We start from the raw sequence: 25,424 nt of genomic DNA, 5'->3' as shown, positions 1-25,424 counted from the left end.
AAACTAAATTTTTTAGTTCTAATAGAAATGCATCTAGAAATGATTATTCTAGAAATGTTTATTCTAAATCCTTTTATAGAAAGAATAATTATTATCAAAGGAAACCAAAATCCAAATGGATATGGGTTCCTAAGACTAACTCTTATGGACCCGAAAATAGAAAGGGGTCAAATGCTCTGTTGTCTGATTTTGTTGTAGGTACACAACATAAGGAGCAAATGGATATTGGACAGCGGTTGTTCCAAACATATGACTGGAAGGCCGGAGTTATTTTCCACCCTCCAAAATAAGGATGGAGGAACTGTCACCTTTGGTGACAATAACAAGGGAAAAGTGATAGGTATTGGTAATATTGGTAATCCAAAATTTCCCTTGATAGAAAATGTTCTTTTAGTGGATGGTTTAAAGCATAATTTAATATCTATTAGTCAATTATTTGATAAAGGTTTTCATGTTTCTTTTGAAAATGATTTATGCTTAATTTTTGATTTTCAATCTAAAAAGATCATTTTTAAAGGTAAAAGAAGAAACAATGTGTATGAACTATATCTAGATGAATTACCCTCTTTTAATGAAAAATGTCTTATTGTTTCAAATGAAATTCAATGGTTATGGCACAAGAGACTTGGACATGTTAACTTTAAAATTATTTCAAAATTATCCAAGAATGATCTTGTAAGAGGCCTACCTAGAATACCATATAAAAAGGATCACTTATGTGATGCTTGTCAAAGGGGTAAACAAATCAAGAGTTCTTTTAAAGCTAAAGATATAGTTTCAACAAAACGTCCTCTTGAACTTTTACATTTAGATCTATTTGGACCATCTAGAATTCAAAGTTTGAATGGTAGCAAGTATGCTTTTGTTATAGTAGATGATTATTCTCGGTTTACATGGGTGATTTTTCTAAAAAGCAAAAATGATGCTTTTTCAGAATTTTCTAAACTTTGTAGAAGAATTACAAATGAAAAATCTACATCTATTATTAAAATTCGTAGTGATCATGGTGGTGAATTTGAAAATGAATCTTTTCTAAAGTTTTGTGATTTACATGGTATCTCTCACAACTTTGCTTTTCCTAGAGCGGCTCCACAAAATGGAGTTGTTGAAAGAAAGAATAGAACTTTGCAAGAATGTGCTAGAACCATGCTTCAAGATAAAAATTTACCAAAATATTTTTGGGCTGAAGCAATTAATACAGCATGTTATGTCTTAAATCATGTTCTTATTCGACCAATTTTACATAAAACATGTTTTGAATTGTATTATGATCGTATACCAAAGATCTCATATTTCAAAATTTTTGGTAGTAAATGTTTCTTGTTAAATACCAAAGATAATCTTGATAAGTTTGATTCAAAATCAGATGAATCAATATTTCTTGGATATTCTTCTAGAAGTAAAGCATATCGTATTTTCAATAAAAGAACATCTTGTATTGAAGAATCTTTACATGTTGCATTTGATGAGAATTGTGAGCAGGTTATTCCTCTAAGCGAAGAAGAAGAAGCAATACTTCAAGAAGAACCCTTGATAGAGAGTACTTCTCAAGAAAATATTCCTCTTCAACCGGTTTGGAAAGAAGTTCCTAATCATCCACATGAACAAGTTATTGGTGAAATAAAGAGTGGTGTCCAAACTAGAAGGCAGTTAGAAAAATATATTGCAAATGTTGCTTTCATATCTAAATTAGAACCAAAGAATATCAATGAGGCATGTGATGATGAATTTTGGCTTTTAGCCATGTCTGAAGAACTTAACCAATTTACTAGGAATGATGTTTGGGATCTAGTTGATAGACCAAAGGATCATCCAGTAATTGGAACAAGATGGGTCTTCCGAAATAAGCTGGATGAAAATGGTGAAGTCATTCGTAACAAAGCAAGGCTAGTGGCACAAGGCTATAATCAAGAAGAAGGCATAGATTTTGATGAAACCTATGCACCAGTGGCTCGATTAGAGTCAATTCGTATGATGCTTGCTTTTGCTAGTTACATGAACTTCAAGTTATATCAAATTGATGTTAAGAGTGCATTCTTAAATGGACACATCAATAAAGAAGTTTATGTAGAGCAACCTCCAGGCTTTGAAAATGAGAAATATCCAGAAAAGGTCTACAAATTGAAAAGAGCTCTGTATGGACTCAAACAAGCACCAAGAGCGTGGTATGAAAGACTACGAAATTTTCTAGAACAATTTGGTTTTTCCATTGGTCGGGTAGACTCCACTTTTTTTATTAAACATTTTAATTCAGATATTCTTATTGTGCAAATTTATGTTGATGACATAATATTTGGTTCTACTAATGATTCTCTTTGTAAAGAATTTGCTAAGGCTATGCAGGAAGAGTTTGAAATGAGCTTGATGGGCGAATTAAACTACTTCCTTGGACTTCAAATAAAGCAAACTGAAGAAGGAATCTTCATCAATCAGGGTAAGTATACAAAAGAACTTCTCAAGAGATTTGGGATGGACTCATCGAAATCAAGAAGGAATCCTATGAGTACAACTACTTCTCTTGATAAAGATGAAAATGGTAAAAGTGTAGATACTAAGCTCTACAGAGGTATGATCGGATCTCTATTATACTTAACTGCTAGTCGACCTGATATTATGTTTAGTGTTTGTATGTGTGCAAGATTTAAAGCTAATCCAAAGGAATCTCATTTAACTGCAGTAAAACAAATTCTTTGTTATTTGAAAGATACTTCAGATTTCGGTTTGTTTTACCCAAAATCATCTTCCTTTTATTTAGTTTTATATAGTGATGCAGATTTTGCAGGAAGTAAATCTGATCGCAAGAGTACTAGTGGAACTTGTCATTTCTTGGGAAATTCCTTAGTCTCTTGGTTTAGTAAAAAGCAAAATTCAGTATCACTCTCAACAACTGAAGCTGAATATATAGCGGCTAGTTTAGCATGTTCACAAGTACTTTGGATGAAACAGACATTAAAAGATTTTGGTTTAAACTACTCCACAACAACTATTTATTATGATAACACTAGTGCACTTTCACAAGGCAGGGGGGCAAAGCCCTTTGCCCGGAACAACAAAAGGAGGGGGGAGCCTCGCCCCTGCCAGAAACGAGAAAGGTAGGCGCTCTGCCTCTGCCGACAACAAGATCAAGGCAGGGGGAGGCGAAGTCTCCTGCCGGCAAAACAAGAGGGACAGGGGGAGCAGAGCCCCTTGTCGACAAAGCAAATGGCAGAGGGGCGGAGCCTCCTGCCGGCAAAGCAAGAAGGGCAGGGGGAGTAGAGCCCCCTTCTAGACGACAAGGTGAGCGACAGGGGGTGGAGCCCCTTGCCGATGAGAGGCGACGCCAGGGGGCTCAACCCCCGTCGGTCGACTCTGAAAGGAAGGCAGGGGGTAACACCCTACCAGTGAGAGGCGACGACAGGAGGCTCAACCTCTCTGTCGGTCGACCCCAAGAGAAAGGCAAGGGGGTAACCTGTAAACACCCCAAATTTTCCTCATTCCCCTTCTAATCAACCCCTCTCAACCTTAGCCCCAATTCATTAAAACCTAAGTTTTCACTTTTTTTTTAACAAGGAAGACCCCATACGTGAACACCTCTCTCTCTCTCTTTTCAGCCTTTTCTCTCATCTCCCTCTCTCTCCCATCTTCCCATTAGCTCTTCATTCAGCCCTCAGCTGCTCCATGTAGCAACCCTTGGTGTTCCGCATCATCCCCACCAAACAACAGCTGCATCTCTTGGGGATAGCCAACACCACCACCTTCAACCGGCAACACATCTCCAGCACCACCATCACCTCCAGCTCGCCCCCCCCCCCCCCCTTTGGTACCAGCTCCATCAAAACAACAAGATCAAGCACTTCCAGCCACTGCTTCAATCAAACCTTTGTAGTAGCAGCCACCTTCTCTAGCATCTTCAAGCCCGGCAGCACAACACTTTTAGCCACCTTGAAGCACTCATCCAGCCCCTTCGCTTCAGCTGGTACTACAAGCTCCATGACTCCCACAACCTATCTTTCAATCGAATCTAACAAGGCCTCCCTTTCAAAGGTAAGATCCTTCATCAAAATTTTCATTATTTGATTGTTTTTTTCTTTTTTCTTTACATATGTTCCATGTTTTTGCTATGTGAGAGAGAAGGATCCGTCTAATCCATGGATCAGATCCTCTCTTCTCATAGCCAAAAAAATATATATATAAGTAGGATTCATATCCCCCTGTTGTTGATGTGTTTGTTTTCTTCTTATTATTAAACATGCATTATAGACATTTTATTAGGTTAGTTTTGTCATTTTATAAATAGTTTGTTTAATGTTATGAAAATTCATGTTAAGATTCGTAAGTGTTAATTATAGTGTAAGTTATGGTTGTTATTTCATGTCAAATTTCGCTCCAATAAATCTTTAAAAAAATTATATTAAATAGATGCCTATGTTATTAATGTTCTGCCAAAAAATTTAGTTCATTTGTTTTTTTCAACTCTGTTAAATAAATCAAATCCCAAAACCAGACTTCACCCTTCTGAAGATTCCAGGTTTGATTTTAGCAGACAAAAACATCTGATATCTCCTAGATGGGCGATCTGAATTTCCTTTAAAAAAATACAGTGAGTCCCTATTAGAGTCTACTATTTTCCAGTATTTTCCCAGCATTTTCCAAATAACTTTGATCCCTGCTAAAAATTGATTTTCTCAGACCTCTGGGAAAATCTCACTTTTTCCTTGTCAGGGTCTAGACCGACCCTAACCCACTGTGTCTGTTCAACCCATGGGCTGAATGCCAAAACTTCCAACATAGAAGTTGTTTCTAACCCTTCCCTCTGTCATTTCCGAAAATCTGGGAATTTATAGAATAACCTAAGTATTTTTCCCAAATTTAATTTTCCTGTCTGATAGATTCCCATGTCTGAGAATTTCAGAGATCTAGGTCTCTGATAACCCTCTGATCTCCCCCAAACTATAACCCGAATCCCAATACTGTACAAGGAAATCTTCCTCTGTTTGTTAGAGACAATTTCCCATAATTTCAGCCATTTTCTCATCTGTCTGCTATTTTTCCCATATTTTTTTCTGAAACATGTCTGTCTGCCCTAAATCCTAGAGTCGCCAGATTCTGATCCGACTTGCCGGAGCTGTCCATCTCTAACCATAGGTCAAAACCAGAATCTGTAAAAGTAAAAACTCTTTGCCTAACTGTCCTCTTTCGCTCCATAAAATTTGGGATTTTTTTATGGAAGTTTAGTACCTAAAATCTAATTTAGAATTAGCATTTAGGCAAAATCTTGATTTTTTATTATTTTTAGCTATTTTCTACATTAAAAAAATAACAAAAAAATAGATTTTTGAGCTTCATTCTGTTCTTAGGGTTAGTCTAGGTGTCCATGCCAAATTTGGCTCAATTCCAAGTTCATTTGCTTTGTATGTTAGTTTACTTTTAAATTCAGAAGGGAAAATCAGGCGAAAATCAAGTTAAATTCAATATTTTGTGATATTTTTGCCATTTTAGGGTTTTTATTATGTAAATAAGCATGTCATGTCATATTAGGGTTAATTTCAATGTCATTTGCATTTCAATTTCCCATTTTTGCAAAATTTATTTCTGAAAATCCGGGTTTCAAGGCCAATCTTGTTATCAGGGGCATTTTGGTTATTTTGACCTCAATTTCAAAATTCCAATCTTCAATTTTCCAAATTTTCATGCATATCATCATATTGCATCATCTCATGTTTAATTTTATTTTATTTGATTTTTAATTTTTTAAATATTACAAAAATTCTCTCAGAAAACCCTGATTTCAAGGTCATTACGTGCATTTTGGTCATTCTGACCATAATTTTGAATTTATAAGTTTTATCCTTTGAATTTTCATTATTTATTTCTCATGTTTATATCAAGGATGTATGAATTTGGGTTTATGTCTGAATAATATCCGATAATTTCCAATATTTTCGGATAAATTCAGATAAACCTACATTTTTGTGCTAACATATTTTCTAGTTTTGCAGGAACATTCAAGAAGAAGACTTTTATTTGCTTATTTCATTTAATTCAATGTAATATCAGGTTGTAATAATTTGGAATAAGAGTTACTTTTCAGCTTAGAATAGGACTGCATTGCATATAGTTTAATTTCTGCAAAATTTCAATATTTGATGTATGATGCATATGCACATTTTTCAAACTCACTATGGTTGACACGAATGGCATGTGCACGAATTCTTAAGGAGTTCACAAATTTGGTGGGATTCGTATTTATGGCCAGAGTCAGAATACGAAGAAAATCAAAATTTGTGATCTTCGTATTAGCCACATTCAGCCTACACTATTTTTTCTTTACATATGTTTCGTGTTTTTGCTATGTGAGAGAGAAGGATCCGTCCGATCCATGGATCAGATCCTCTGTTCTCATAGCCAAAAAAAAATATCTAAGTAGGATTCATATCCCTCTGTTGTTGATGTGTTTGTTTTCTTTTCATTACTAAACATGAATTTTAGACATTTTATTAGGTTAGTTTTGTCATTTTATAAATAGTTTGTTTAATGTTATGAAAATTCATGTTAAGATTCATAGGTGTTAATTATAGCGTAAGTTATGGTTGTTATTTCATGTCGAATTTCATTCTAATAAATCTTTAAAAAAATTATATTAAACAGATGCATATGTTATTGATGTTTTTTCAAAAATTTGAGTTCATTTGGTTTTTTCAACCCTGTTAACTAAATCAAATCCCAAAACCGGATTTCACCCTTCTAGAGATTCCATGTTTGATTTTAGCAGACAAAAACATCCAATATCTCCTAGATGGATGATCCAAATTTCCCTCAAAAAAATAAATTGAGTCCTTATTAGAGTCTATTGTTTTACAGTATTTTTCTAGATTTTTCCAAATAGATTTAATTTATACTAAAAAATGATTTTCTTAGACCCTTAGGAAAATCTCACTTTTTCCTTGTCAGGGTCTAGACCGACCCTAACCCACTGTGTCCGTTCAACCCTTGGGCTGAATGCCAAAACTTCCAACATAGAAGTTGTTTCTAACCCTTCCCTATGTCGTTTTCCAAAATTTGGGATTTTTTAGAAAAGCCTAAGTATTTTGTCCGGATTTAATTTCCTTGTCTGATAGATTACCATGTCTGAGAATTTCAGAGATCGAGGTCTCAGATAACCCTCTGCTCTTCCCCAAACCATAACCCAAATCCCAGTATTGTAAAAATAGAAAATCTTTCTCTATTTGTCAGGGACATTTTCCCATAATTTCAGCCATTTTCTCACATGTTTGCTATTTTTCCCATAATTGTTTATGAAATCTTTATGTCTGCCCTAAGTCCTAGAGTCGTCAGATTTCGATCCAAATTGCCGGAGCTTTCCAGCTCCGACCATAAGTCAAAACCAGAATTTGTAAAAGAAAAAATCTTTGGCTAATTGTCCTCTGTCACCCCATAAAATTTGGGAAATTTTTATGAAAGTTTAGTACCCAAAATCGAATTTAGAATTAGCATTTTAGGCAAAATCTTGATTTTTTAATATTTTTAGCTAATTTCCACATTAAAAAAATAACAAAAAAATAGATTTTCGATCTCTTAGGGTTAGTCTAGGTGTCCATGCCAAATTTGGATCAATTCCAAGTTCATTTGCTTTGTATGTTATTTTACTTTTAAGTTCAGAAGGGAAAATCAGGCGAAAATCAAGTTAAACTCAATATTTTGTGATATTTTTGCCATTTTAGGGTTTTTATCATGTAAATAAGCATGTCATGTCATATTAGGGCTAATTTCAATGTCATTTTGATTTCAATTTCCCATTTTTACAAAATTTATTTCAGAAAACCCTGGTTTCAAGGCCATAGTCTTGTTATCGAGGGTATTTTGGTCATTTTGACCTCAATTTTGAAATTCCAATCTTCAATTTTCTATTTTTTCATGCATATCATCACATTGCATCATCTCATGTTTAATTTTATTTCATTTGATTTTCAAAGTTCCAAAATTTATAAAAATTCTCTGAGAAAACCCTGATTTCAAGGTCATCAGGGGCATTTTGGTCATTCTGACCCCAATTTCGAATTTCTAAGTTTTATCCTTTTAATTTTCATCATTTATTTCTCATTTTTATATCAGGTAGGTATGAATTTGGGTTTATGTCTGAATAATATCCGATAATTTCTAATATTTTCGGATAAATTCAGATAAACCTATATTTCTGTGCTAACATGTTTTCTAGTTTTGTAGGAACATTCAAGAAGAAAACTTTTATTTGCTTATTTCATTCAATTCATTGTAATATCAGGTTGTAATAATTTGGAATAAGAGTTACCTTTCAGCTTAGAATAGGACTGTATATGCACATTTTCCAAACTCACTATGGTTGACATGAATGAAACGTGCACAAACTCTTAAGGAGTTCACAAATTTGGTGAGATTCGTATTTATGGCCATAGTCAGAATACGAAGAAAATCAAGATTTGTGATCTTCGTATTAGTCACATTCAGCCTACACTCTTAGGCTAATTTAAAAAATGCACTGCATTTCTCAAAAACTCAAAGGGATTTTTCCAATTCCTCAATGAAATATCTTTCAAATTCATGTTCATTCATTCAATTTGCACTATTTTCAAACTCTTTTTCCAATTTCATTTCAGAAAAATCTGTTTTCCCAAAAATTTCCAAGTCTTTCTCAGGATTTGATTTTCTCAGAATTCTAAGTTTTCAAATGAGATTTCCAAGTATTTTCCAAGTTCAAATCATGATTTCCCAAGATTTCCACAATCTCAATTTAATTTTTAAATCCAAAAAAATTGATTTTCTCAGACTTCCCTTTTTCCAGAGAATCCATTTGCCATTTTAAAAATCATTTTCCAATGAACTTCCTGATTTTCTCAGAATTCTCAAATCCATTTCTTCAGAAAAGCAATCCAAATCTCAAAATTGAATTTCCCAAAGTTCAAGTTTTCCTGAGAATTCATTTTCCATTGCAAATTTCTAATTTCCAATGAATTTCAATGATTTTTCCAGGAACTCCATTTTCAAGCAATTTTCCAATCATTTTCCAAGCAAACATCGTCCTTTCAAAACTTGCATTTTTTTTCAAAATTCTATAGCACATGCCTGATTCTCTGTGCATTCTAGGAAAATAGAGCATAATTTAGATAATTTAACTTAGTCAAAGCGCACATTTGATCCTTGGTTCAATTACCCATGGTAAAGGTGTCAGAAACAGTTGAACCTCGTACCGACAGGTGGATCCCTGTGAACACCCTAAATTTTTCAAAATTTTGTAAATATTCCTTTTTTTCCCTTAGCCCCATTTTCTGAGTAATCGAGTCAGTTTTAAATCAAAATTCTAGTTTATTTCTCAGATTTACTAGAATCAAATCCATTTTACATATCTAACTCAATTTCAGATCCGTACCCCGTGTCAAAAATCCAAATCTGAGCCTCGTTACCAAAATTTTAAATTAAATTTTTCAAAAATGCCAAAAATAGTTTCTGAGATGCTTGGACAGTCCATCTGGTATCCATTTGGATCCACTGCCCTGTATTTTCATGATTCGAGGTTCAAAAACCGAATATTTTCTCAAAAACCTGGATCCAAACCCGTCTTTTGAAGAAATTTCAAAAAATTAACCTCGAAATCTCAAAAAACCCCTCTTTTGTAAATATTTATAAATTTTTACAAAAAATAGTTTAGAAATCCCATAGTTTTAGAGTTTTTATCTCAAAAACACAAAAAAATAGAAATTACAAAGAAAAGAATAAAAAAATAAAAAAATATATAGAAAAGAAAAATACAAAAGAATTGTCCTTGTTAAAAACCCCTTTTAGAAAAACTTGTTTAAATAACCATTGCTTTTGAAAGTTTCTAAAAAATAGAGGGACTCCTGTTAAAAGAGGCCCAACGGCTTCTTCATAATCCACTTCGGGGGATCAAAGGGCAGAGGACCCTTCGATCGATCGCTCTCACCTCAGCCCTTCGATCCATTAACCGTTTCCTTCTCGACTCTTCTCTTCCATCTATATAAATAGACACCGGGAGAAGGTTAGGGGATTGATCTTTTCACTATAACTCCTTCCTTCTTGAATCTCTCCTGAAGTTCAAGAAGAAGCCTCTCTTCTCCATCTTTTTAGATTTCGCGAAAACAAGTGAGTACCCCTTTTCTTGCTTAGTTTTCTGTGAAAATTTTCTTTTGGCTTCCTATCTTCGATCCTCATTAATGCACCTCGGATAGCATTGGATTGTTTATAACGATCCCAATCCATCCCTGTGCAACAGTAACAGAACGATCGTTCCAACAAATTTTTTTTTTTTTACCTCATTTATGCGGCGATTTTGGGCTCAGGCTGTCTAATTCAATAATCCAACAGGGTTCATCTGAATCCCGACCCGATTTTGCTGCTAAAATCTGCCTTCATTTTGGTTTTCTGTTGAACTACAAATTTCCTGTATAGTTATTTGTTTCAGTGTCTGATTTCTTGCTCTTGTTGGCTATGATACATCAATTTCATTGGTGCTACCATTGTTGGATATTGCTTAAGTTTGATATTCATTATAGTTTGTTTAAGTACTTTATGTAATTTTCACTTTTACGCTTTGCATTGCGCTGTGTGGTCGTTTACTTTCCCTCATCTATGCGAAAATATCTACCTATCTAGTTTCCAGTTTGTCTTACATTTTTGAAATGGTCTCTGCAACATGGTTCGATCTGATATGGTATCAAATCGGGCTCGTTCGGCAAGAGATTCCAATCGATTTCATTTTTGACTGTGGTTATCTGGCCTCTGAATCTCATATTGTGAATTTTCTCAATACAATATGCTTTGTGCCTCTATCATTTGTGATTTGAAATATTATTTGTTCTGGTACCCCCTGTCTTCCTGAGATCACGATTCTGTGGCTTATGATTGAGGTATGTCTTTCATTTCTGGTGAAATTTTTTCTTTCTTTTTATTATGCAATGTTGAAGATGCTGTCTCTAACTGCTTACCCGCCCTGTATCCTTTTGATTCATGCTGGTCATTACCATGCTACCTTTAGGTCCATGTGTTTTCTACCTTGATCAAGTACGGTTAGATATACCTGTTTCATCTTCATATGTATATCTCCCTCTGTATCAACCTGAAATCTTCATCTACATATATATATATATATATATTTTCTCTTGATAGGCTAAATTCTCCCAGGATTTCCTGCTAGAATGCAGTGATAGACGTCAAATTGATCAGTTGGGATTGATTCATGGTGAGAATGTGAATTTGAAAACCCTAATTTGATAGGTGATCGGCTTACAGTAGGGGTCATCAAGCTACTTATGCATCTTTGTGATTGTGTGTATTTATGAGAGTTATTAATTTCTTTTCTTATATTACAGATTTGATTCATTGTCCAACAAAAATTAAGTTTTTGAAATTGTAGTAGAATCTGCTATGGTTCGATTAAATCAACAGAATTTCACCATGTGTCACGGCCATTCATTCATGTTTTGAACCTGTGTTGATTCTGATTAAAGTTTACATCTCTTAAGCATTGTATCTCATGATCGCAGAACCATTTGCATTTCCTTCAACAATTAAATACCATATGGTACAGGTGTAGTTTCCATTTTGCCTCATGCTAGTAGGGCTATCCACACTTAATTTTCATGAGAACTCGATCGTGTATACCCTTCTAGTTCATCAACATGTCTACTGTCAACATCCAACTTTTGGAAATCACCTACCAATGCATCAGATGCCCCTCTGGTCATCCTGGAATCAAAATACAATTGCAGCATCCCTCATCCCAGGGATATTCTTGTCCTTTAGTTCGGAGAGTCACATCTGGCTCTTGAAGTGTCATTTCAAGATCTTACTTGCACTCTGAAAGTTGTTCAATCTCAAATAAACCCAGAATTCCCACACGCACACACACACACACACACACATATATAGGCAGCCTATTGATTTCTGTTGGCTATGCCCTTGATTCCATTAAGATGGGGAAACTTAGGCTAATTCATAGTCGTTGTAGATGTTTTTTCTTTCTTTCTTTCTTTCTTTTACATAATTCTCAGGTTTCCCCTTTTTAGCATATTTTTTGTAACTTTGTGTATGGGGCTATTCAACGTGTTTCTCTGTAGCTTTTGTATAGAATTGTTCGAATATATTCTCTGTGGCTTTGTGCATAGGGTTATTCATTGTGTCTCCTGCAGTTTTCTTCCTTCTTTTTTTTTTTGATAAAGGATTATTCAATAGGTTTCTGTAATCTTGCACAGGATTCTGCAATATGTTGCTATATAGGATTATGCAGCATGTAATATCCTAGTCTATACTCGATAGTGGGGAAGAGGAAGATGCAAATCCTTTGCTAGGAAAATTTAAGTGGGGATATGCCTTCTCGACCTTGAATAGGGAAATCAGAAAGGTGTATTCCAATTATAATAATAGATGCAGAAGCTATCTCTGCGCAAGGTTTATTTCATTTCTTTTTACCTGTACACTTCACACTCACATCACTTCTTCTTTTCTTTTTTTTTTATATAAACTCACCTGATGTGCATTCATGGGTTTGGCCACTATTATCCCCTTCAAACAGAAGTCAATGGTTAAGCATTTGCCAAAGATCTATTGGTCTGTGTATGCTGCTGCTGCATTCACAATTATAGCTTGTATGTCATCCAGATTTGTAACATTAGCATCACTAGCCACATACCTCCCCAGCTCATATTCACCAACCACCTCCTGCATTCATGCTGCAACACAACTAACACCCCCTGCAGCCCAACCACCTGTTCTGGTCCCTTTGTTGTTGTATCTACAACAGATTTTGCTACCACTTATACACCAATTGTCATATCAATCCATCTTCATCAAGCACTCGTTGTAGATTTTTCAATCCCTGCAACAACCACACTTCACCTATTAGCTCCATCTAGGTTGTTTCCAACATTGTGTGTCAGCAGCAACTATTTACATGCTACATTCACCAGTACAATACCCTCCATAGCATGTATATATGCTTAGTCTTCAGCTTTCATCTTACCTATGCATTCACTCATGCCCTCATCGTCCACTTGTGATTAGCCTTATGCATGCATGATCATATGCATTCCTTGGACATACATACTAAATCATATAGGCATCCTCACATGTATAGCATATATGTGTATATATGAACCCTTTCATCATTCACATTTTTTTTGGGATTCAACACAAATTTTGCAGATTTTCCTTCTATGAGCTTCTTTTACCTTATGTTAACTTGAGGTTTGTGCATGAATCATATAGAAAGCTTGTTTTTTCTCCTTCTTAGCTCAGAGATTTCAATTCTCATTCAAGATCAAGATTGTAATAGCTAGATTATAAATGAGAATTTTATACTTCCAGTCTTAGATCAGAATGTATGAGCATGCATACATCCTAGAAATTGTTTGCTTTCATATCATTTTTTTTATTTCAAAATTTCACAAATGGGAACACGAATGACACGTGCACCACTCTAATAAAAGGTGATTAAATCCTAAGTTGGCGATTTGCATCAATGGTCATAGTCAGAATGTGAACAAAACATAGGATTTTCATCTTTTATGGAATAAACATTGGATCCACACTAGATCCTTTTAAAAAATCATCTTATTTTTAAATATTTTCTTCTTTTATCAGAGTTTAACTTAAAATTAACTCAAAATATATATCAATGACCATAGTCAGGATATATTGAGAGTTAATTTCACTTTAAACTCTATAAAAGCACCAAAATATGTTTTATTCTTTATCTGAATTCAAATATAGATTATTATATAATACATTTTATGACCATAGTCAGAAGTGTATTATACCTTCAATCTTATTTTAATTTACCTAAAGAATGAAATATCTTTTCAAATCCAATTTTAAATTCTTTAATTCATTTCATCATTTAGGATAGAATGACATCATATTTTCAAAATTCTTTTTTCAAAATACAAGTGATTTTGAAACAATTCTTCAACTATCTTCTTCATTGCTCAAATCAATCTTCAATTCTTATTTATAAATTTAAATTCTTCTTTCTATTTCTCAAATTCTATCTTATTTAAAAAATTCAAATTTCAATTTCAAAGTCCAATTTGACTTTGAAATTTCAAATTCGCTTCCATATTCAAAATCTAAATCCAATTTCAAAGTTCAGTTCAACTTTGAAAATTCAAATTCATTTTCATTTCCAGGATCCAATTTCAAAAGTTCAATTCAACTTTGAAAGTTCAAATTCATTTTCATTTTCATTTTCAGGATTCAATTTCAAATTCAATTTAACGTTTCATATCAAATTTCAAAGTTCGATGTAACTTTGAAATTCCTGATTTCATCTTCTGATTTCAAGACTCAAGCTTTAAATCAAGTTCATTCTTTATTTTTCAAAGTTTTATCTAAAGATTGAGTCTTGATTCTCAATTCAAAATCAAGGTTTCGAGATTGATTCTGAGTCTCAAAATCCAATTTTCCCTAAAGTTTAAATCCCACTTTTAAATTCAAAATCTGGATTTCCAAAATCCAGATCCATCTTCAAAGTCCCATTTAGATCTTCAAAATCCAATCTCATCTTGGATTCTAGATTTAGAACCCAATTCCATCTGGGATTCAGATTTTCAAAATTCAATCCCATCTTGGATACTAGATTTCAGATCCAATTCCATTTCGGATTCTAGACTTCAGATCCAATCCTATTTAGGACTCAGATTTCGGATTCAACTCCATCTTGGATCCCAGACTTCGGATCCAATTCCATTTAGGATTCAGACTTCAGATTCGAATTTTATCCTGGATTCTAGATTTCCAATCCAATTTCATCCCCAATTTTAGATTTCAAAACCAATCCCATTTTTAGATCCCATATGGACTTCTTAAATCCAATTCTATTTTCAAATTCCATTTGGATTTTTAAAATCCAAAATTCCATCCTGATTTAAAACTTTAAATCTGAAATTCAAATTCCATCTCCATTTCGAAATCCAAATTCAAAATTCAAATTCAAAGTCCATTTCGACTTTGAAACTTCATTTTTTCTATTTCAACTTCAAATCCCTCATTCTTTTTCAATTCAAAATTTATTTTTCCAACTCTGATTATTTCAAGACTTAGAACTTCAAATATCTTTTCAAATCTATCTCAAGTTTTAAGTTAGATTCAACCTTCAAAACCATTTCTTCACTCCATTATCAAAGTTCATATCAAAATCACTTGAAAAATCTCAAAATTTTCCAAACTATTTTCTCAAAAGCATGCATCCTTGCATTTTCATTGCACATGCATGATTCTTTGTGCATTTTAGACTTATAATAAATTCTTAGATAATATTTTAGCAAAGCAAAAGGCATAAATTCGATCCTTGGTTCGATTACCTCTGGTAAAGGCGCCAGGAATGGTCGAACCTCCTACCGACGAGCGAATCCCATCTCTCTATTTTCCCATAAATTTTCAAAACGAAGGCGAGTGATTTTAAAACATTTTCAAAATTTTGGTTAGATGAGACCTTGCAAAAGAGTTCCTCTCTCTTCTTTCTTTTCTCATTCTCTCTTCTTTTCTGTCTTTTTATTTCCCTTCAAAAGGAAATAGAGGCTAGAAAGGCAAAGAGAAGGAAAAGAGGAACGAGAGGAAAAAGTTTTGCATGATCACAAAAGTTGGCGACCGTGATGGGACCCGTCTTCGTCTAGTCAATTTTTTGCCTTTTGCTTTGCTTTGATATTGTCTAAGTCTTTATTCTAAAAAAGTCAGATTCATTTCCATGCAAACCTTAGGAGCCTAGACTCTGTCCTAAGCTGACATAAACGCATATAGGATTTAAGTATGGTTTGGTAGGACCATATTGAGGAGATTATTCCATGTTCACTTAGACTTAGGTCTGAAATACAACTCTCCTCAATTCTAGGGATTGAATGCAAACAATGTATGCAAGTGTATGATTCTCTTCATTTAAATTCTATCTCTTTAGGACTTGCATTAGAGCTTTCCAGTTTTATTCGCATGTTGAACATATTTTTGAAAACATCCCTACCTATATTGTCCCAATCTTCACGTTGCTAGGCTATCTCACTGAACCATAGTTCGAGAGAGAGCCTCACAACTGGACCACTCATTTGGGTTAGCGCCCCCCTACCACGTACCTAAGGGCCATAGTCTGAGCTATACCGATAGGTGCTCAAGGATATTGGGAAGTCAATACCTTAGAACTGGAGAAATATTTTATATGCCACATACTCCGAGCTTCGACTTGAGTATATTGGCATACCTTGATTGAAATCAGATGATCTGAACCGTAGAGTTAGGATTAAGGTCCTACAAGCCATTTCAAAATATTGCATTTAGAGTCAGCCTTTAGGGAGTGCTGTTTGCGCATCCTTGTTTGTGCAGCTGTGATTATGCAATGTTTTGTATTTCTCCTATATATATCAAACTTTTTCCAAACCCTGGGTATATTATTTAAAACTTTCTCTTATTTTCAGAAATCCTAAGTGTATATTTTTCCTTTACCTACATTCTTTTCTCTTTTAAGATCAATTTTTTTTCAAAAACCTTGAAAAATTCTTTTAAATTTCCTCAATCTTTCAAAAATTTCCAGGATTTATATCTATTCTTCTCTTCTTCAAGAGTCTATCCATAAGTTTCAAGCTCATTTGAGCTCACAGTGAGAAGGCCATTTTCATTTCTGATAATTCCTGCCAAAATGGGATCATTTCTTCAGAAATGAGCTCGTTTCTCAATTAAATCCAAACCAATTGTCTTCGAGTCGGTTATTCCCAGTCAATCCTACTTCCTTGAGTCTAGCTTGAGCTCACAAGGAGTTCAAGTGCTCCGGTTTCAGTTCAAAACCATTTCCAAGTGTCTAGGAGTCCATTTTAACCCATTTCAGCTCATTTAGCTAAAATTGAGCTAAATCCAGTCAGTTGAGCTAGTGTTCGAGCTTTGATTTTAGTTCATGTCAGTATAACTGATCTTTGTTCTAGCTCAAACCCAGCTCAAATTCGTAATTCACTTCACTCCAGTGACCATTCTGTACCATTTCTCTAAAAATGGCAGCTTTTCTTGAAAATTTAGTCAGAAAGGTCAGTTGAGTCAGTGTCTGGTCAGTTCATTTGAGTTCTGAAACTCAGCTCAATCCAGCTCATTTCAGTTCAATTTAGTCCAAACCCTAATTTTCAGTGTCACTCTAGCTCGGTGGAGTCTGAAAACCATTTCTTGAATCATTTCGCAAATTTTATCAATTTTAACACTTTTTGAACTGGTACAAGTGCCAATCGGGGTCAAATATCCAAATTTCTTCATTCAGGGTTAGCATTTCGCATATCATTTCATATCATTTCTCAGCATTTCATAACATTTCATTTCATTTTCGAAGTCTAGAACTCAAGTTTTATAAATTTCAATCCAAATTGAGTTTTAAAAATTTTCAGAAATCAATTTCAAACCCTAGATTTTCAAAATTAACATTTTTATCCCCGGGAGTCTAAATTTGGAAATATTTTCTCGAGAAAAAAAATTGGATTTATTTCAAACTCAAATTTTTAAATTCTACACTGGATTTGCTTCGCAGCGGGGTATTGAACTTCAAAATCCGAGCTTATTTCAAAAACTGCCAAAAATAGCTCGTTTCGTCTAGAAGTTTTTTGAAACGACTATTTTACCCCTCTAATATTCAAAATGAATTTCAAAATTGGAATTTGGACGCGCTCTGAGATGGCCCATTCATTTACAATTTCCTTTTAATATATATATATATATATATATATATACATATATAAAGTTTTACTTCATTTTCTTTTTAGTAATTAATTTTTTTCTTTTTTTTTACCTAAGGTGGGACCCACAAGGAGGTCGACCAGCGCCCTCTCTCTTCCTCTCCATTTCCTTTCTTTCTTCTTCTCCTTTCCTTTTTCTTCTTTCTTTTCTTTCCTTCCTTCTTTCTTCTTTTCCTTCTTTCTTTCTTTTCTTCCTTTTTCTTCTTCTTCCTTTCCTTTTCTTTTTCCATTTTTTTTTCTTTTCTCCAGCCCATTCACGTAAGGCTCTTCTCCCCCCTCCTTCTTCTTCTTTCCCTCTTCTTTCTTCCTCTTTTCTTTCCTTTTCCCTTCTTCCTTCTCTTTCCTTTCTTCTCTTCCTTTTCTTTCCTTCTTCCCTTTCTTTCTTTCCCTATTGCCCATGCCATTCACGTAAACCCCTTTTCTTCCCTTTCAAAAAAAGTTATTTCCATTAAAAACTTAGGAAAAGATATTATTTTGGACTAAGTTAAAAAACCAAAAATAAAAAGGAGAAGGGAACACACGGTGGCTGTGGTTTTTTTCCAGTCTATCCCTTTCACGCCTCTCCTTCTTCATATCTTTCTCTCTCCCTCATATGATTGGAGACTTCCCTCTCCTTGGCTGCAACTCCTTCACCTCCTTTGCAACCACCAGCCACACAACACCTTCAGCCTTGGCAGCCACCATCAACTTTCGTGCTCTCCCAGCAGCCGACCCATCTTGATTGTAGCCACCAGACCCGCTACCTCATCTCCACCAAACTTCCAGCTACCTCCACCACAGTGAGTTCAAACTCTGCAACAGCACCACAAGAGTGCCTCTAGCCACCTTGAAGCCCAGCAACATCCTTCAGCCTTTTCCGGATCCAACCATCTTCAAGCTTTGCGACATCAAAGGGAGACTTCAGCCATTTACAACCGCCTTTACCATAGCTTCCTTATTGCAGCAAATCCAATCACTTCCTTCAAACACTGTTGCAGCCTCCAATCCAGCAAGCTCCACCTTTGATCACCCCTTGGATCGAGCTATCTCTTGGTCCCAACCACTGCAGCAAGAATCCAAGGTAAGGTTAGTAATTTCAGCATTGTTTGTCTGATTAAGTTCACAGTCTCCTTTCTTTATGCTGTTTAATATTATGAGGTTGTCACAAAAGATTTTTACCAAAACATAAATTGGCTCTATCGTGCTATTTTATTCGGGATTCATAGTCTTTCAAGTTAGGGCTGCGCAAATGAGGTGATCCATCTAATGGATGGATCGGGTCCCTCGATTCAATGGCCAACATTAAAGAAATGGATTATATCTCCCTATTGTTTTTGTTTTATCATATTCCATGACATTTTAGGTTGCATTTAGAACCATCTCAATAGTTTCCAATCATTTTATTCATGTGATACAGTTTATTAACATTAAATTCATTTTCTATGATGTTTTTGACTCATACGTACAGTCTAGTCTCTATTCTATGTTTGATTTTTTGTCAATAAACCCTGAAACTTTTGCTGAGAATACATCTATTTATTTGTGATCACCTGTCAAAACCTAGATCCATTTAAGTTTCTAAACCTTATTAAATAAATCATATGCTATAGTGGGTTTTGAATCCTCCCAAAATTTCAATTTCTGTTTTAGCAGACAAAAACCTCCTGGATCTGTTAGATGGATGATTCGAATCTCCTCCTAAAAATTGAAGTAGATTCATGGTGGAATCTACTAATTGTCTGAAAATTTTGGGATCTTTATAAGTAGATTTGAGTTCTGTTAAAAATTGATTTTTTCAGACCCTTGGGAAAACCTCGATTTTTCTTTGTCAGGGTATAGACCGACCCTAATGTGCTGTATCCATTCAATCCGTAAGTTATCTGTCAAAACTTTCAACATAAAAGTTGTTCCTAAACCATTTCCCTATCGTTTACCAAAATGTGAGAATTTTTGGGACTGTACAAGTATTTTTCCCAAAATTATCTTTTATGTCTGACAGATTCTCATGCCTGAGAATTCCAGAAATCCAGGTCTCTGTTAACATGTGTCTATTTCCAAACCGTAACCCAACTCCCAATGCTATAAAAAGATGAAATTTGCCTATATTTGTCAGGGATATTTTCCCACAATTTCAGCCATTTTCTCATCTGTATGCTATTTTTCCCACATTTTCTACCGAAACCTGTCTATTTGCCCCAAATCCTAGAGTCACCGGATTTCGATCCAACTTGCCGGAGCTGTCCAGCTCCGACCATAGGTCAAAACCAAAATGTGAAAAATTAAAAACTCCTTGCCTTACTTTACTCTATCATCCCATAAAATTTGGGAAATTTGTATGGAAGTTTGATATCTAAAATCCAATTTAGAATCAGCATTTTAGGCAAAATTTTGATTTTTTAGGATTTTTAGCTATTTTTCATATTAAGAAAATACAAAAAAACAGATTTTCGAGATTCATTTTGTTTTTAGGGTTAGTCTAGGTATCCATGCAAAATTTGAATCAATTACAAGTTTATTTGCTTGGTATGTTAGTTTATTTTTAAATTCAGAAGCGAAAATGAGGCGAAAATCAAGTCAAATTTGATATTTTTGCCATTTTAGGGTTTTTATCATGTAAATAAGCATGTCATGTCATATTTGAGTTAACTTCAATCTCATTTGCATTTCAATTTCTCATTTTTGCAAAATTTATTTGCAAAAAACCTTGGTTTCAAGGCCATAGTCTTGTTATCAGGGGCATTTTGGTCATTTTAGCCTAAATTTCAAAATTTTAATCTTTAATTCTTCAAAATTTCGTGTATATCATCATATTTCATCATATTATGTTTGATTTATTTCATTTTATTTTCAAAATTCCAAATTTTATAAAAATTCTTTCAGAAAACCGTGATTTAAGGTTATCAGGGGCATTTTGGTCATTTGGACCCCAATTTCGAATTTTCAAGTTTAATTTTGAAATTTATTCATTATTTTTCATGTTTATATCAAAGGGGGTATGAATTTAGGTTTATATCTAAATAATATCCGATAATTTACAATATTTTTGGATAAATTCAGAAAAACCTACATTTCTGTGCTAACATTGTTTTCTAGTTTTGCAGGAACATTCAAGAAGAAGACTTAGTTTTATTCTTTATTCAATTCAATGTAATATCAGATATAATAATTTGGAATAAGAGTTACTTTTCAGCTTAGAATAGGACTGCATTGCATATAGTTTAAATTTTTGTAATTTTCAATATCTGATGTATGATGTATATGCATATTTTTTCAAAATCACTATGGTTGACACGAATTGCACGTGCACAAGGTCTTAAACAGTTCACAAATTTGGTGGGTTTTGTATTTATGGCCATAGTCATAATATGAAGAAAACCAAGATTTATGATCTTCGTATTAGCCAAATTCAGCTTACACTCTTAGGCTAACTTAAAAAATGCACTGCATTTCTCAAAACTCAAAAGGATTTTCCAATTCCTCAATGAAATATCTTTCAAATTCATATTCATTCATTCATTCAATTTGCATTATTTCCAAACTCATTTCTCAATTTTATTTCAGAAAAATTGATCTAAGTCTTTCTCAGGATTTGATTTTCTCAGAACTCTGAATTTTCAGATGAGATTTCAAAGTGTTTTCCAAGTTCAAAATCACGATTTTCCAAGATTTCCACATTCTCAATTTTATTTTAAAATCCCAAAGTCTATGTTTTCCTGAGAATTCATTTTCCAATTCAATTTCTGATTTCCAATGAAATTCAATGATTTTCCCAAGAATTCGATTTTTAAGTACTTTTCCAATCATTTTTCAAGGACATCTTCAAGTTTCCAAAGCAAACATCATATTTCTCAAATTTGCATTATTTTCAAAATTTCATAGCACAAGCCTGATTCTCTGTGCATTATAGGAAAATAGAGCATGATTTAGATAATTTAACTTAGTCAAAGTGCACATTTGATCCTTGGTTCAATTACTCCTGGTAAAAGCGCTAGGAACGGTTGAACCTCGTATCGACAGGCGGATCCCATTCCACGGATTTTTCCCGCAAATTTTTAAAACGGAGGTGAGTGATTTTCAAAACTAATTTTTAAAACTTTGGTCGAGTTTGACTCATGGAATCGTTTCTTCTCACTCTCGCAGAGAAAGGGGAAAAATTTTGTGATGATACCACTATTGAGATTGTTGATCGACGAGATCAAGTTTTGCGTACCAAGACTATCCCTCTAGTTAAAGTACAATGGCAGCACCATGGCATCGAAGAATGCACATGGGAACCAGAAGCGAGTATGAGAGAGAAATATCCAGATCTTTTTGTGACCTAATTTGGGTGATTTCGCTGACGAAATCCTCTTCAAGGAGGGGAGGATGTAAGGTCCATGATAAATTTTGAGGTAATATTACGCGAATTGTGTGGTGATTAGAAATTTCTTGTTTAAATTTACACTCTTTCATATTTATACCTTTGTGAAGATACGAATCGAAAATCGCGTAAGTTTACAATAAATAGCAATTGAGGGAAATCTATGACGAATTAACCTCCAAAATTTTAGGGCAAGTTTATGATACGTATATTTGGGTTGACCCCAAATTTGAGGCCCAAACGACGGAAAAACCCCGTCAGTGCATGTGAATTACTGGAAAAAGCCTATCGATAGTGCATGTATCGTAACAAGAGTAATTCTCACCAACGAGGGGAAATGTTTCAAGAGAGAGAGTTTTGAACAATTTATGGAAATTGGGAATTTGGAAATAAAGTTGTGTTGTGGTGAAGTTAACTCTATTTAATGAATTAAATTAGCATTGTATTATTATTTAGTTGTTTTGGGTTTGGATCCGAACAGGGGTGATCCAGCCCCATGGGACGAGTTCCCCTTATGGACGGTTGTGGCCATGAGGACCAGCTGGTCAAGGGCTGACTAGGTTTGGGCAGTGGCATGGAGGTAATACTCCACTTCGGTTTGAGGTGCCGGCCATGGGTTGGCCAAATGGGCGGCAGCCCATGGCACTTTTGTAAACTTTTGGTTGTAGTTTGAAAGGTGCTCAATATTTGGATAGAGTGGGCGGCAGCCTAAGGGCTCCCCACGTAATTCTCTTAGAACTTTGATGGCTTATGTGTAGGCCCTTGAGGGGTGTTTTTGAAAGAACTTTAGATTTTTTTTAAAAAAAGACATGCATTGGTTGAATGGGGCGGCCATTCATTGCTTCTTCATAGCTTGGTGGGGCGTGTTTGACCCCAGCCACCCATCTTCTGAAGCCTTAAATCCCAGCCCTTGGTTATTGTGAGTCTTTGACTTAAAAGCTTTGAAGTAGAGGAGAGAGAGAGCTATTGGCGAGTTGGAGGTCTCTCTCTCACTCTCTTCCTCACTTGCACCATCCTCTTCTCCTTGTTCTTTCACTCTCTAGCCGTGGACTGCGTTGTGCCATCATTTGTGTAGAGCTAGTGCATCTTAGCCTCACTTCCAATCAAAAATCAAGGTGAAGCTACAATCTTTATATTTCGGTTTCTCTAGAAATGGTGTATGGCTCGAACCATGAAGCTTTGAAACCATTGCATCCGTGTATGCATGGATTCTTGGTGGAATTAGTAATGTACCCTACGGTTTACATTATTTTGTTTGGTGCGTATGATTGAGCTCTTCCTCTACTTTCAATTCATGATAAAAGAGATGATGTTCCAGCAATCGGACAAGCATAGGCATCATTTTTTTCCCTCTTCATTGGCCGTTGTGGTTTCATTTAGAAATGGATCTTTCTTTGCCTTTTTATTTAAAAAAAAAATGTTCATATCGTTGCTTAGGGTTTTCGTTTTAGCCGTTTTGCTAATCGCCATTAAAGCTATAGTGAGTTTGTCTTCTTTTTTTTCTTGTGTGGAGTGCTTTCGGTTGGTCTGCTCCCTATAGGGACCGACCTAGCTAGGCACACCCTGGTCCGAGCAGGGCTCGGCCAGGTGCTCCCAGCTCCGTTGGCCATTTGAGGCCCTTACGTTTCCCCCCTTTGGCGCGTGTGGCGGGCCACCGGGTACTCAAGGCATCGGGTGACCCAGTTGGCCTAGGCGTTGGTCTGGGCCTATGTCCTATGACTGAGCCTGGTCTGAACCATGGGTTCAGACCAGGGGGTATGTCAGACCGGGTGGTCCAGTCCAGAGGACCAGACCATAGGCCCAACCACTTTCTTTTTGACCTAGACGCATAGAAGTCGTCGGGTGCTAGGCGTACCCGAACAACCCTTTTCCGAGACTACTGCCCATTGGTCTTGCATGTTTGGACTGAACCATGGGTTCAATCAAGAACCTTTTGGACGTGTGCGGTCTGGTCCAGAGGACCAGACCTACTTTTCCTTGTTTTGGCTTTGGGCATATGACAAACCGTTGAGTGCTAGGCGTACCCGGGTCACCTTGTACCGGGACCATTGTCCCTTTTGTCCCAGTTGTCTGGACAGACCCAAGGGTATAACCCAGAGCATTTTCAGACTCGTTTGGTTTGGTCCGGAGGACAAGACCCATTTGTCTTTATTGGCTTTCATTTCAGTTTGGCCTTGGCGCCATGATGGTCGCCGGATACTAACCGCACCCGGATAGCCCCTCAACCCCACTGTTTTATAACTGAGTGACTGGTCTGAACCGCGGATCAGACCAGTTGTGTTATCATCTTCTGAGGTCTGGTCCGGAGGACCAGACCTGGGCGATTTTCTTTGGCCATTGGCCTTGGTAAAGTGTTGCACCCACCCGAACGCACTTGCTCTCGAGTGTCCTGTTGTGTATCAGCTTTTGGGGGTCTGGTCTAAAAGACCGAACCACAACCCATTTGGTTGTGTTGGTTAGTTTGGGGTACCGTGAGATGGTGCACCCCGAGCAGCTTCGCTAGGTTAGTGTGCCCCTCGCACCAAGTGGTGCACTAGGCTGAACCGAGTGGTTTTGAGGCGACCCAAAGCCTCAGCCACTATAACATTTGTCTAATGTGTAAATGAGGTGTTCAAGCACACACACACACACACACACACACACACACACATATATATATATATATATATATATATATATATATATATATATATATATATATATATATATATATATATATATATATATATATATAGGGTAGAACGATGTAGGTCAGCTACCTATGGGAGCTAGCCGGACATTGGCACCTTCGTGTTTTGTCCAGTTGTTCCCGCGATGACCTTTACACTCCAGAGCGAGTTGTGCCACATAGGTGTTTTACCTTGCGACTGTCCAGTCGGATGGCTCTAAAATCTTGTCTATGAATCCATAGTAGACCTCGTACTTTCCTTAGTTTTCGTTTCAGTTGACTAGTATGTGTAAGCGAGTAAGCACTGTTGCAAACCCCACGTTTATAATGCCTACGTTGGTTACAAGTCGCGGACATGTTCCGTGTCTTTGTATCGGGTCCGCAGGCGCGGCACCCAAACTGTGAAAATGCTAATGTTATTCCCATAAGTTGGGAGTATCCTGAATTCCATCCTTGACACGTAAGTATGTTGAGTTAAGTAGCCTAGCAAGGTATAAGCATACGGTTGTCCTTCATGACATATTTGCATCTTTTCCTCCTGCAAGTGTGGCGATCCACCTTGGAATGCGAATGTAATTCCCATACGTATGGGAATATCTTAGATTTCAATCTCAACACATAAGTGTACCAAATCGCGAGTCTTCTCTATAAAAGTGGTCTCATGTTACGTGAAATGCCAAATAAAGATCTTTGAAGT

This window comes from Nuphar pumila, chromosome 1, assembly GCF_984573655.1.
Source record: "Nuphar pumila chromosome 1, dmNupPumi1.hap1.1, whole genome shotgun sequence".
Lineage (NCBI taxonomy): Eukaryota > Viridiplantae > Streptophyta > Magnoliopsida > Nymphaeales > Nymphaeaceae > Nuphar > Nuphar pumila.
Note: the sequence above shows the minus strand (reverse complement) of the source record.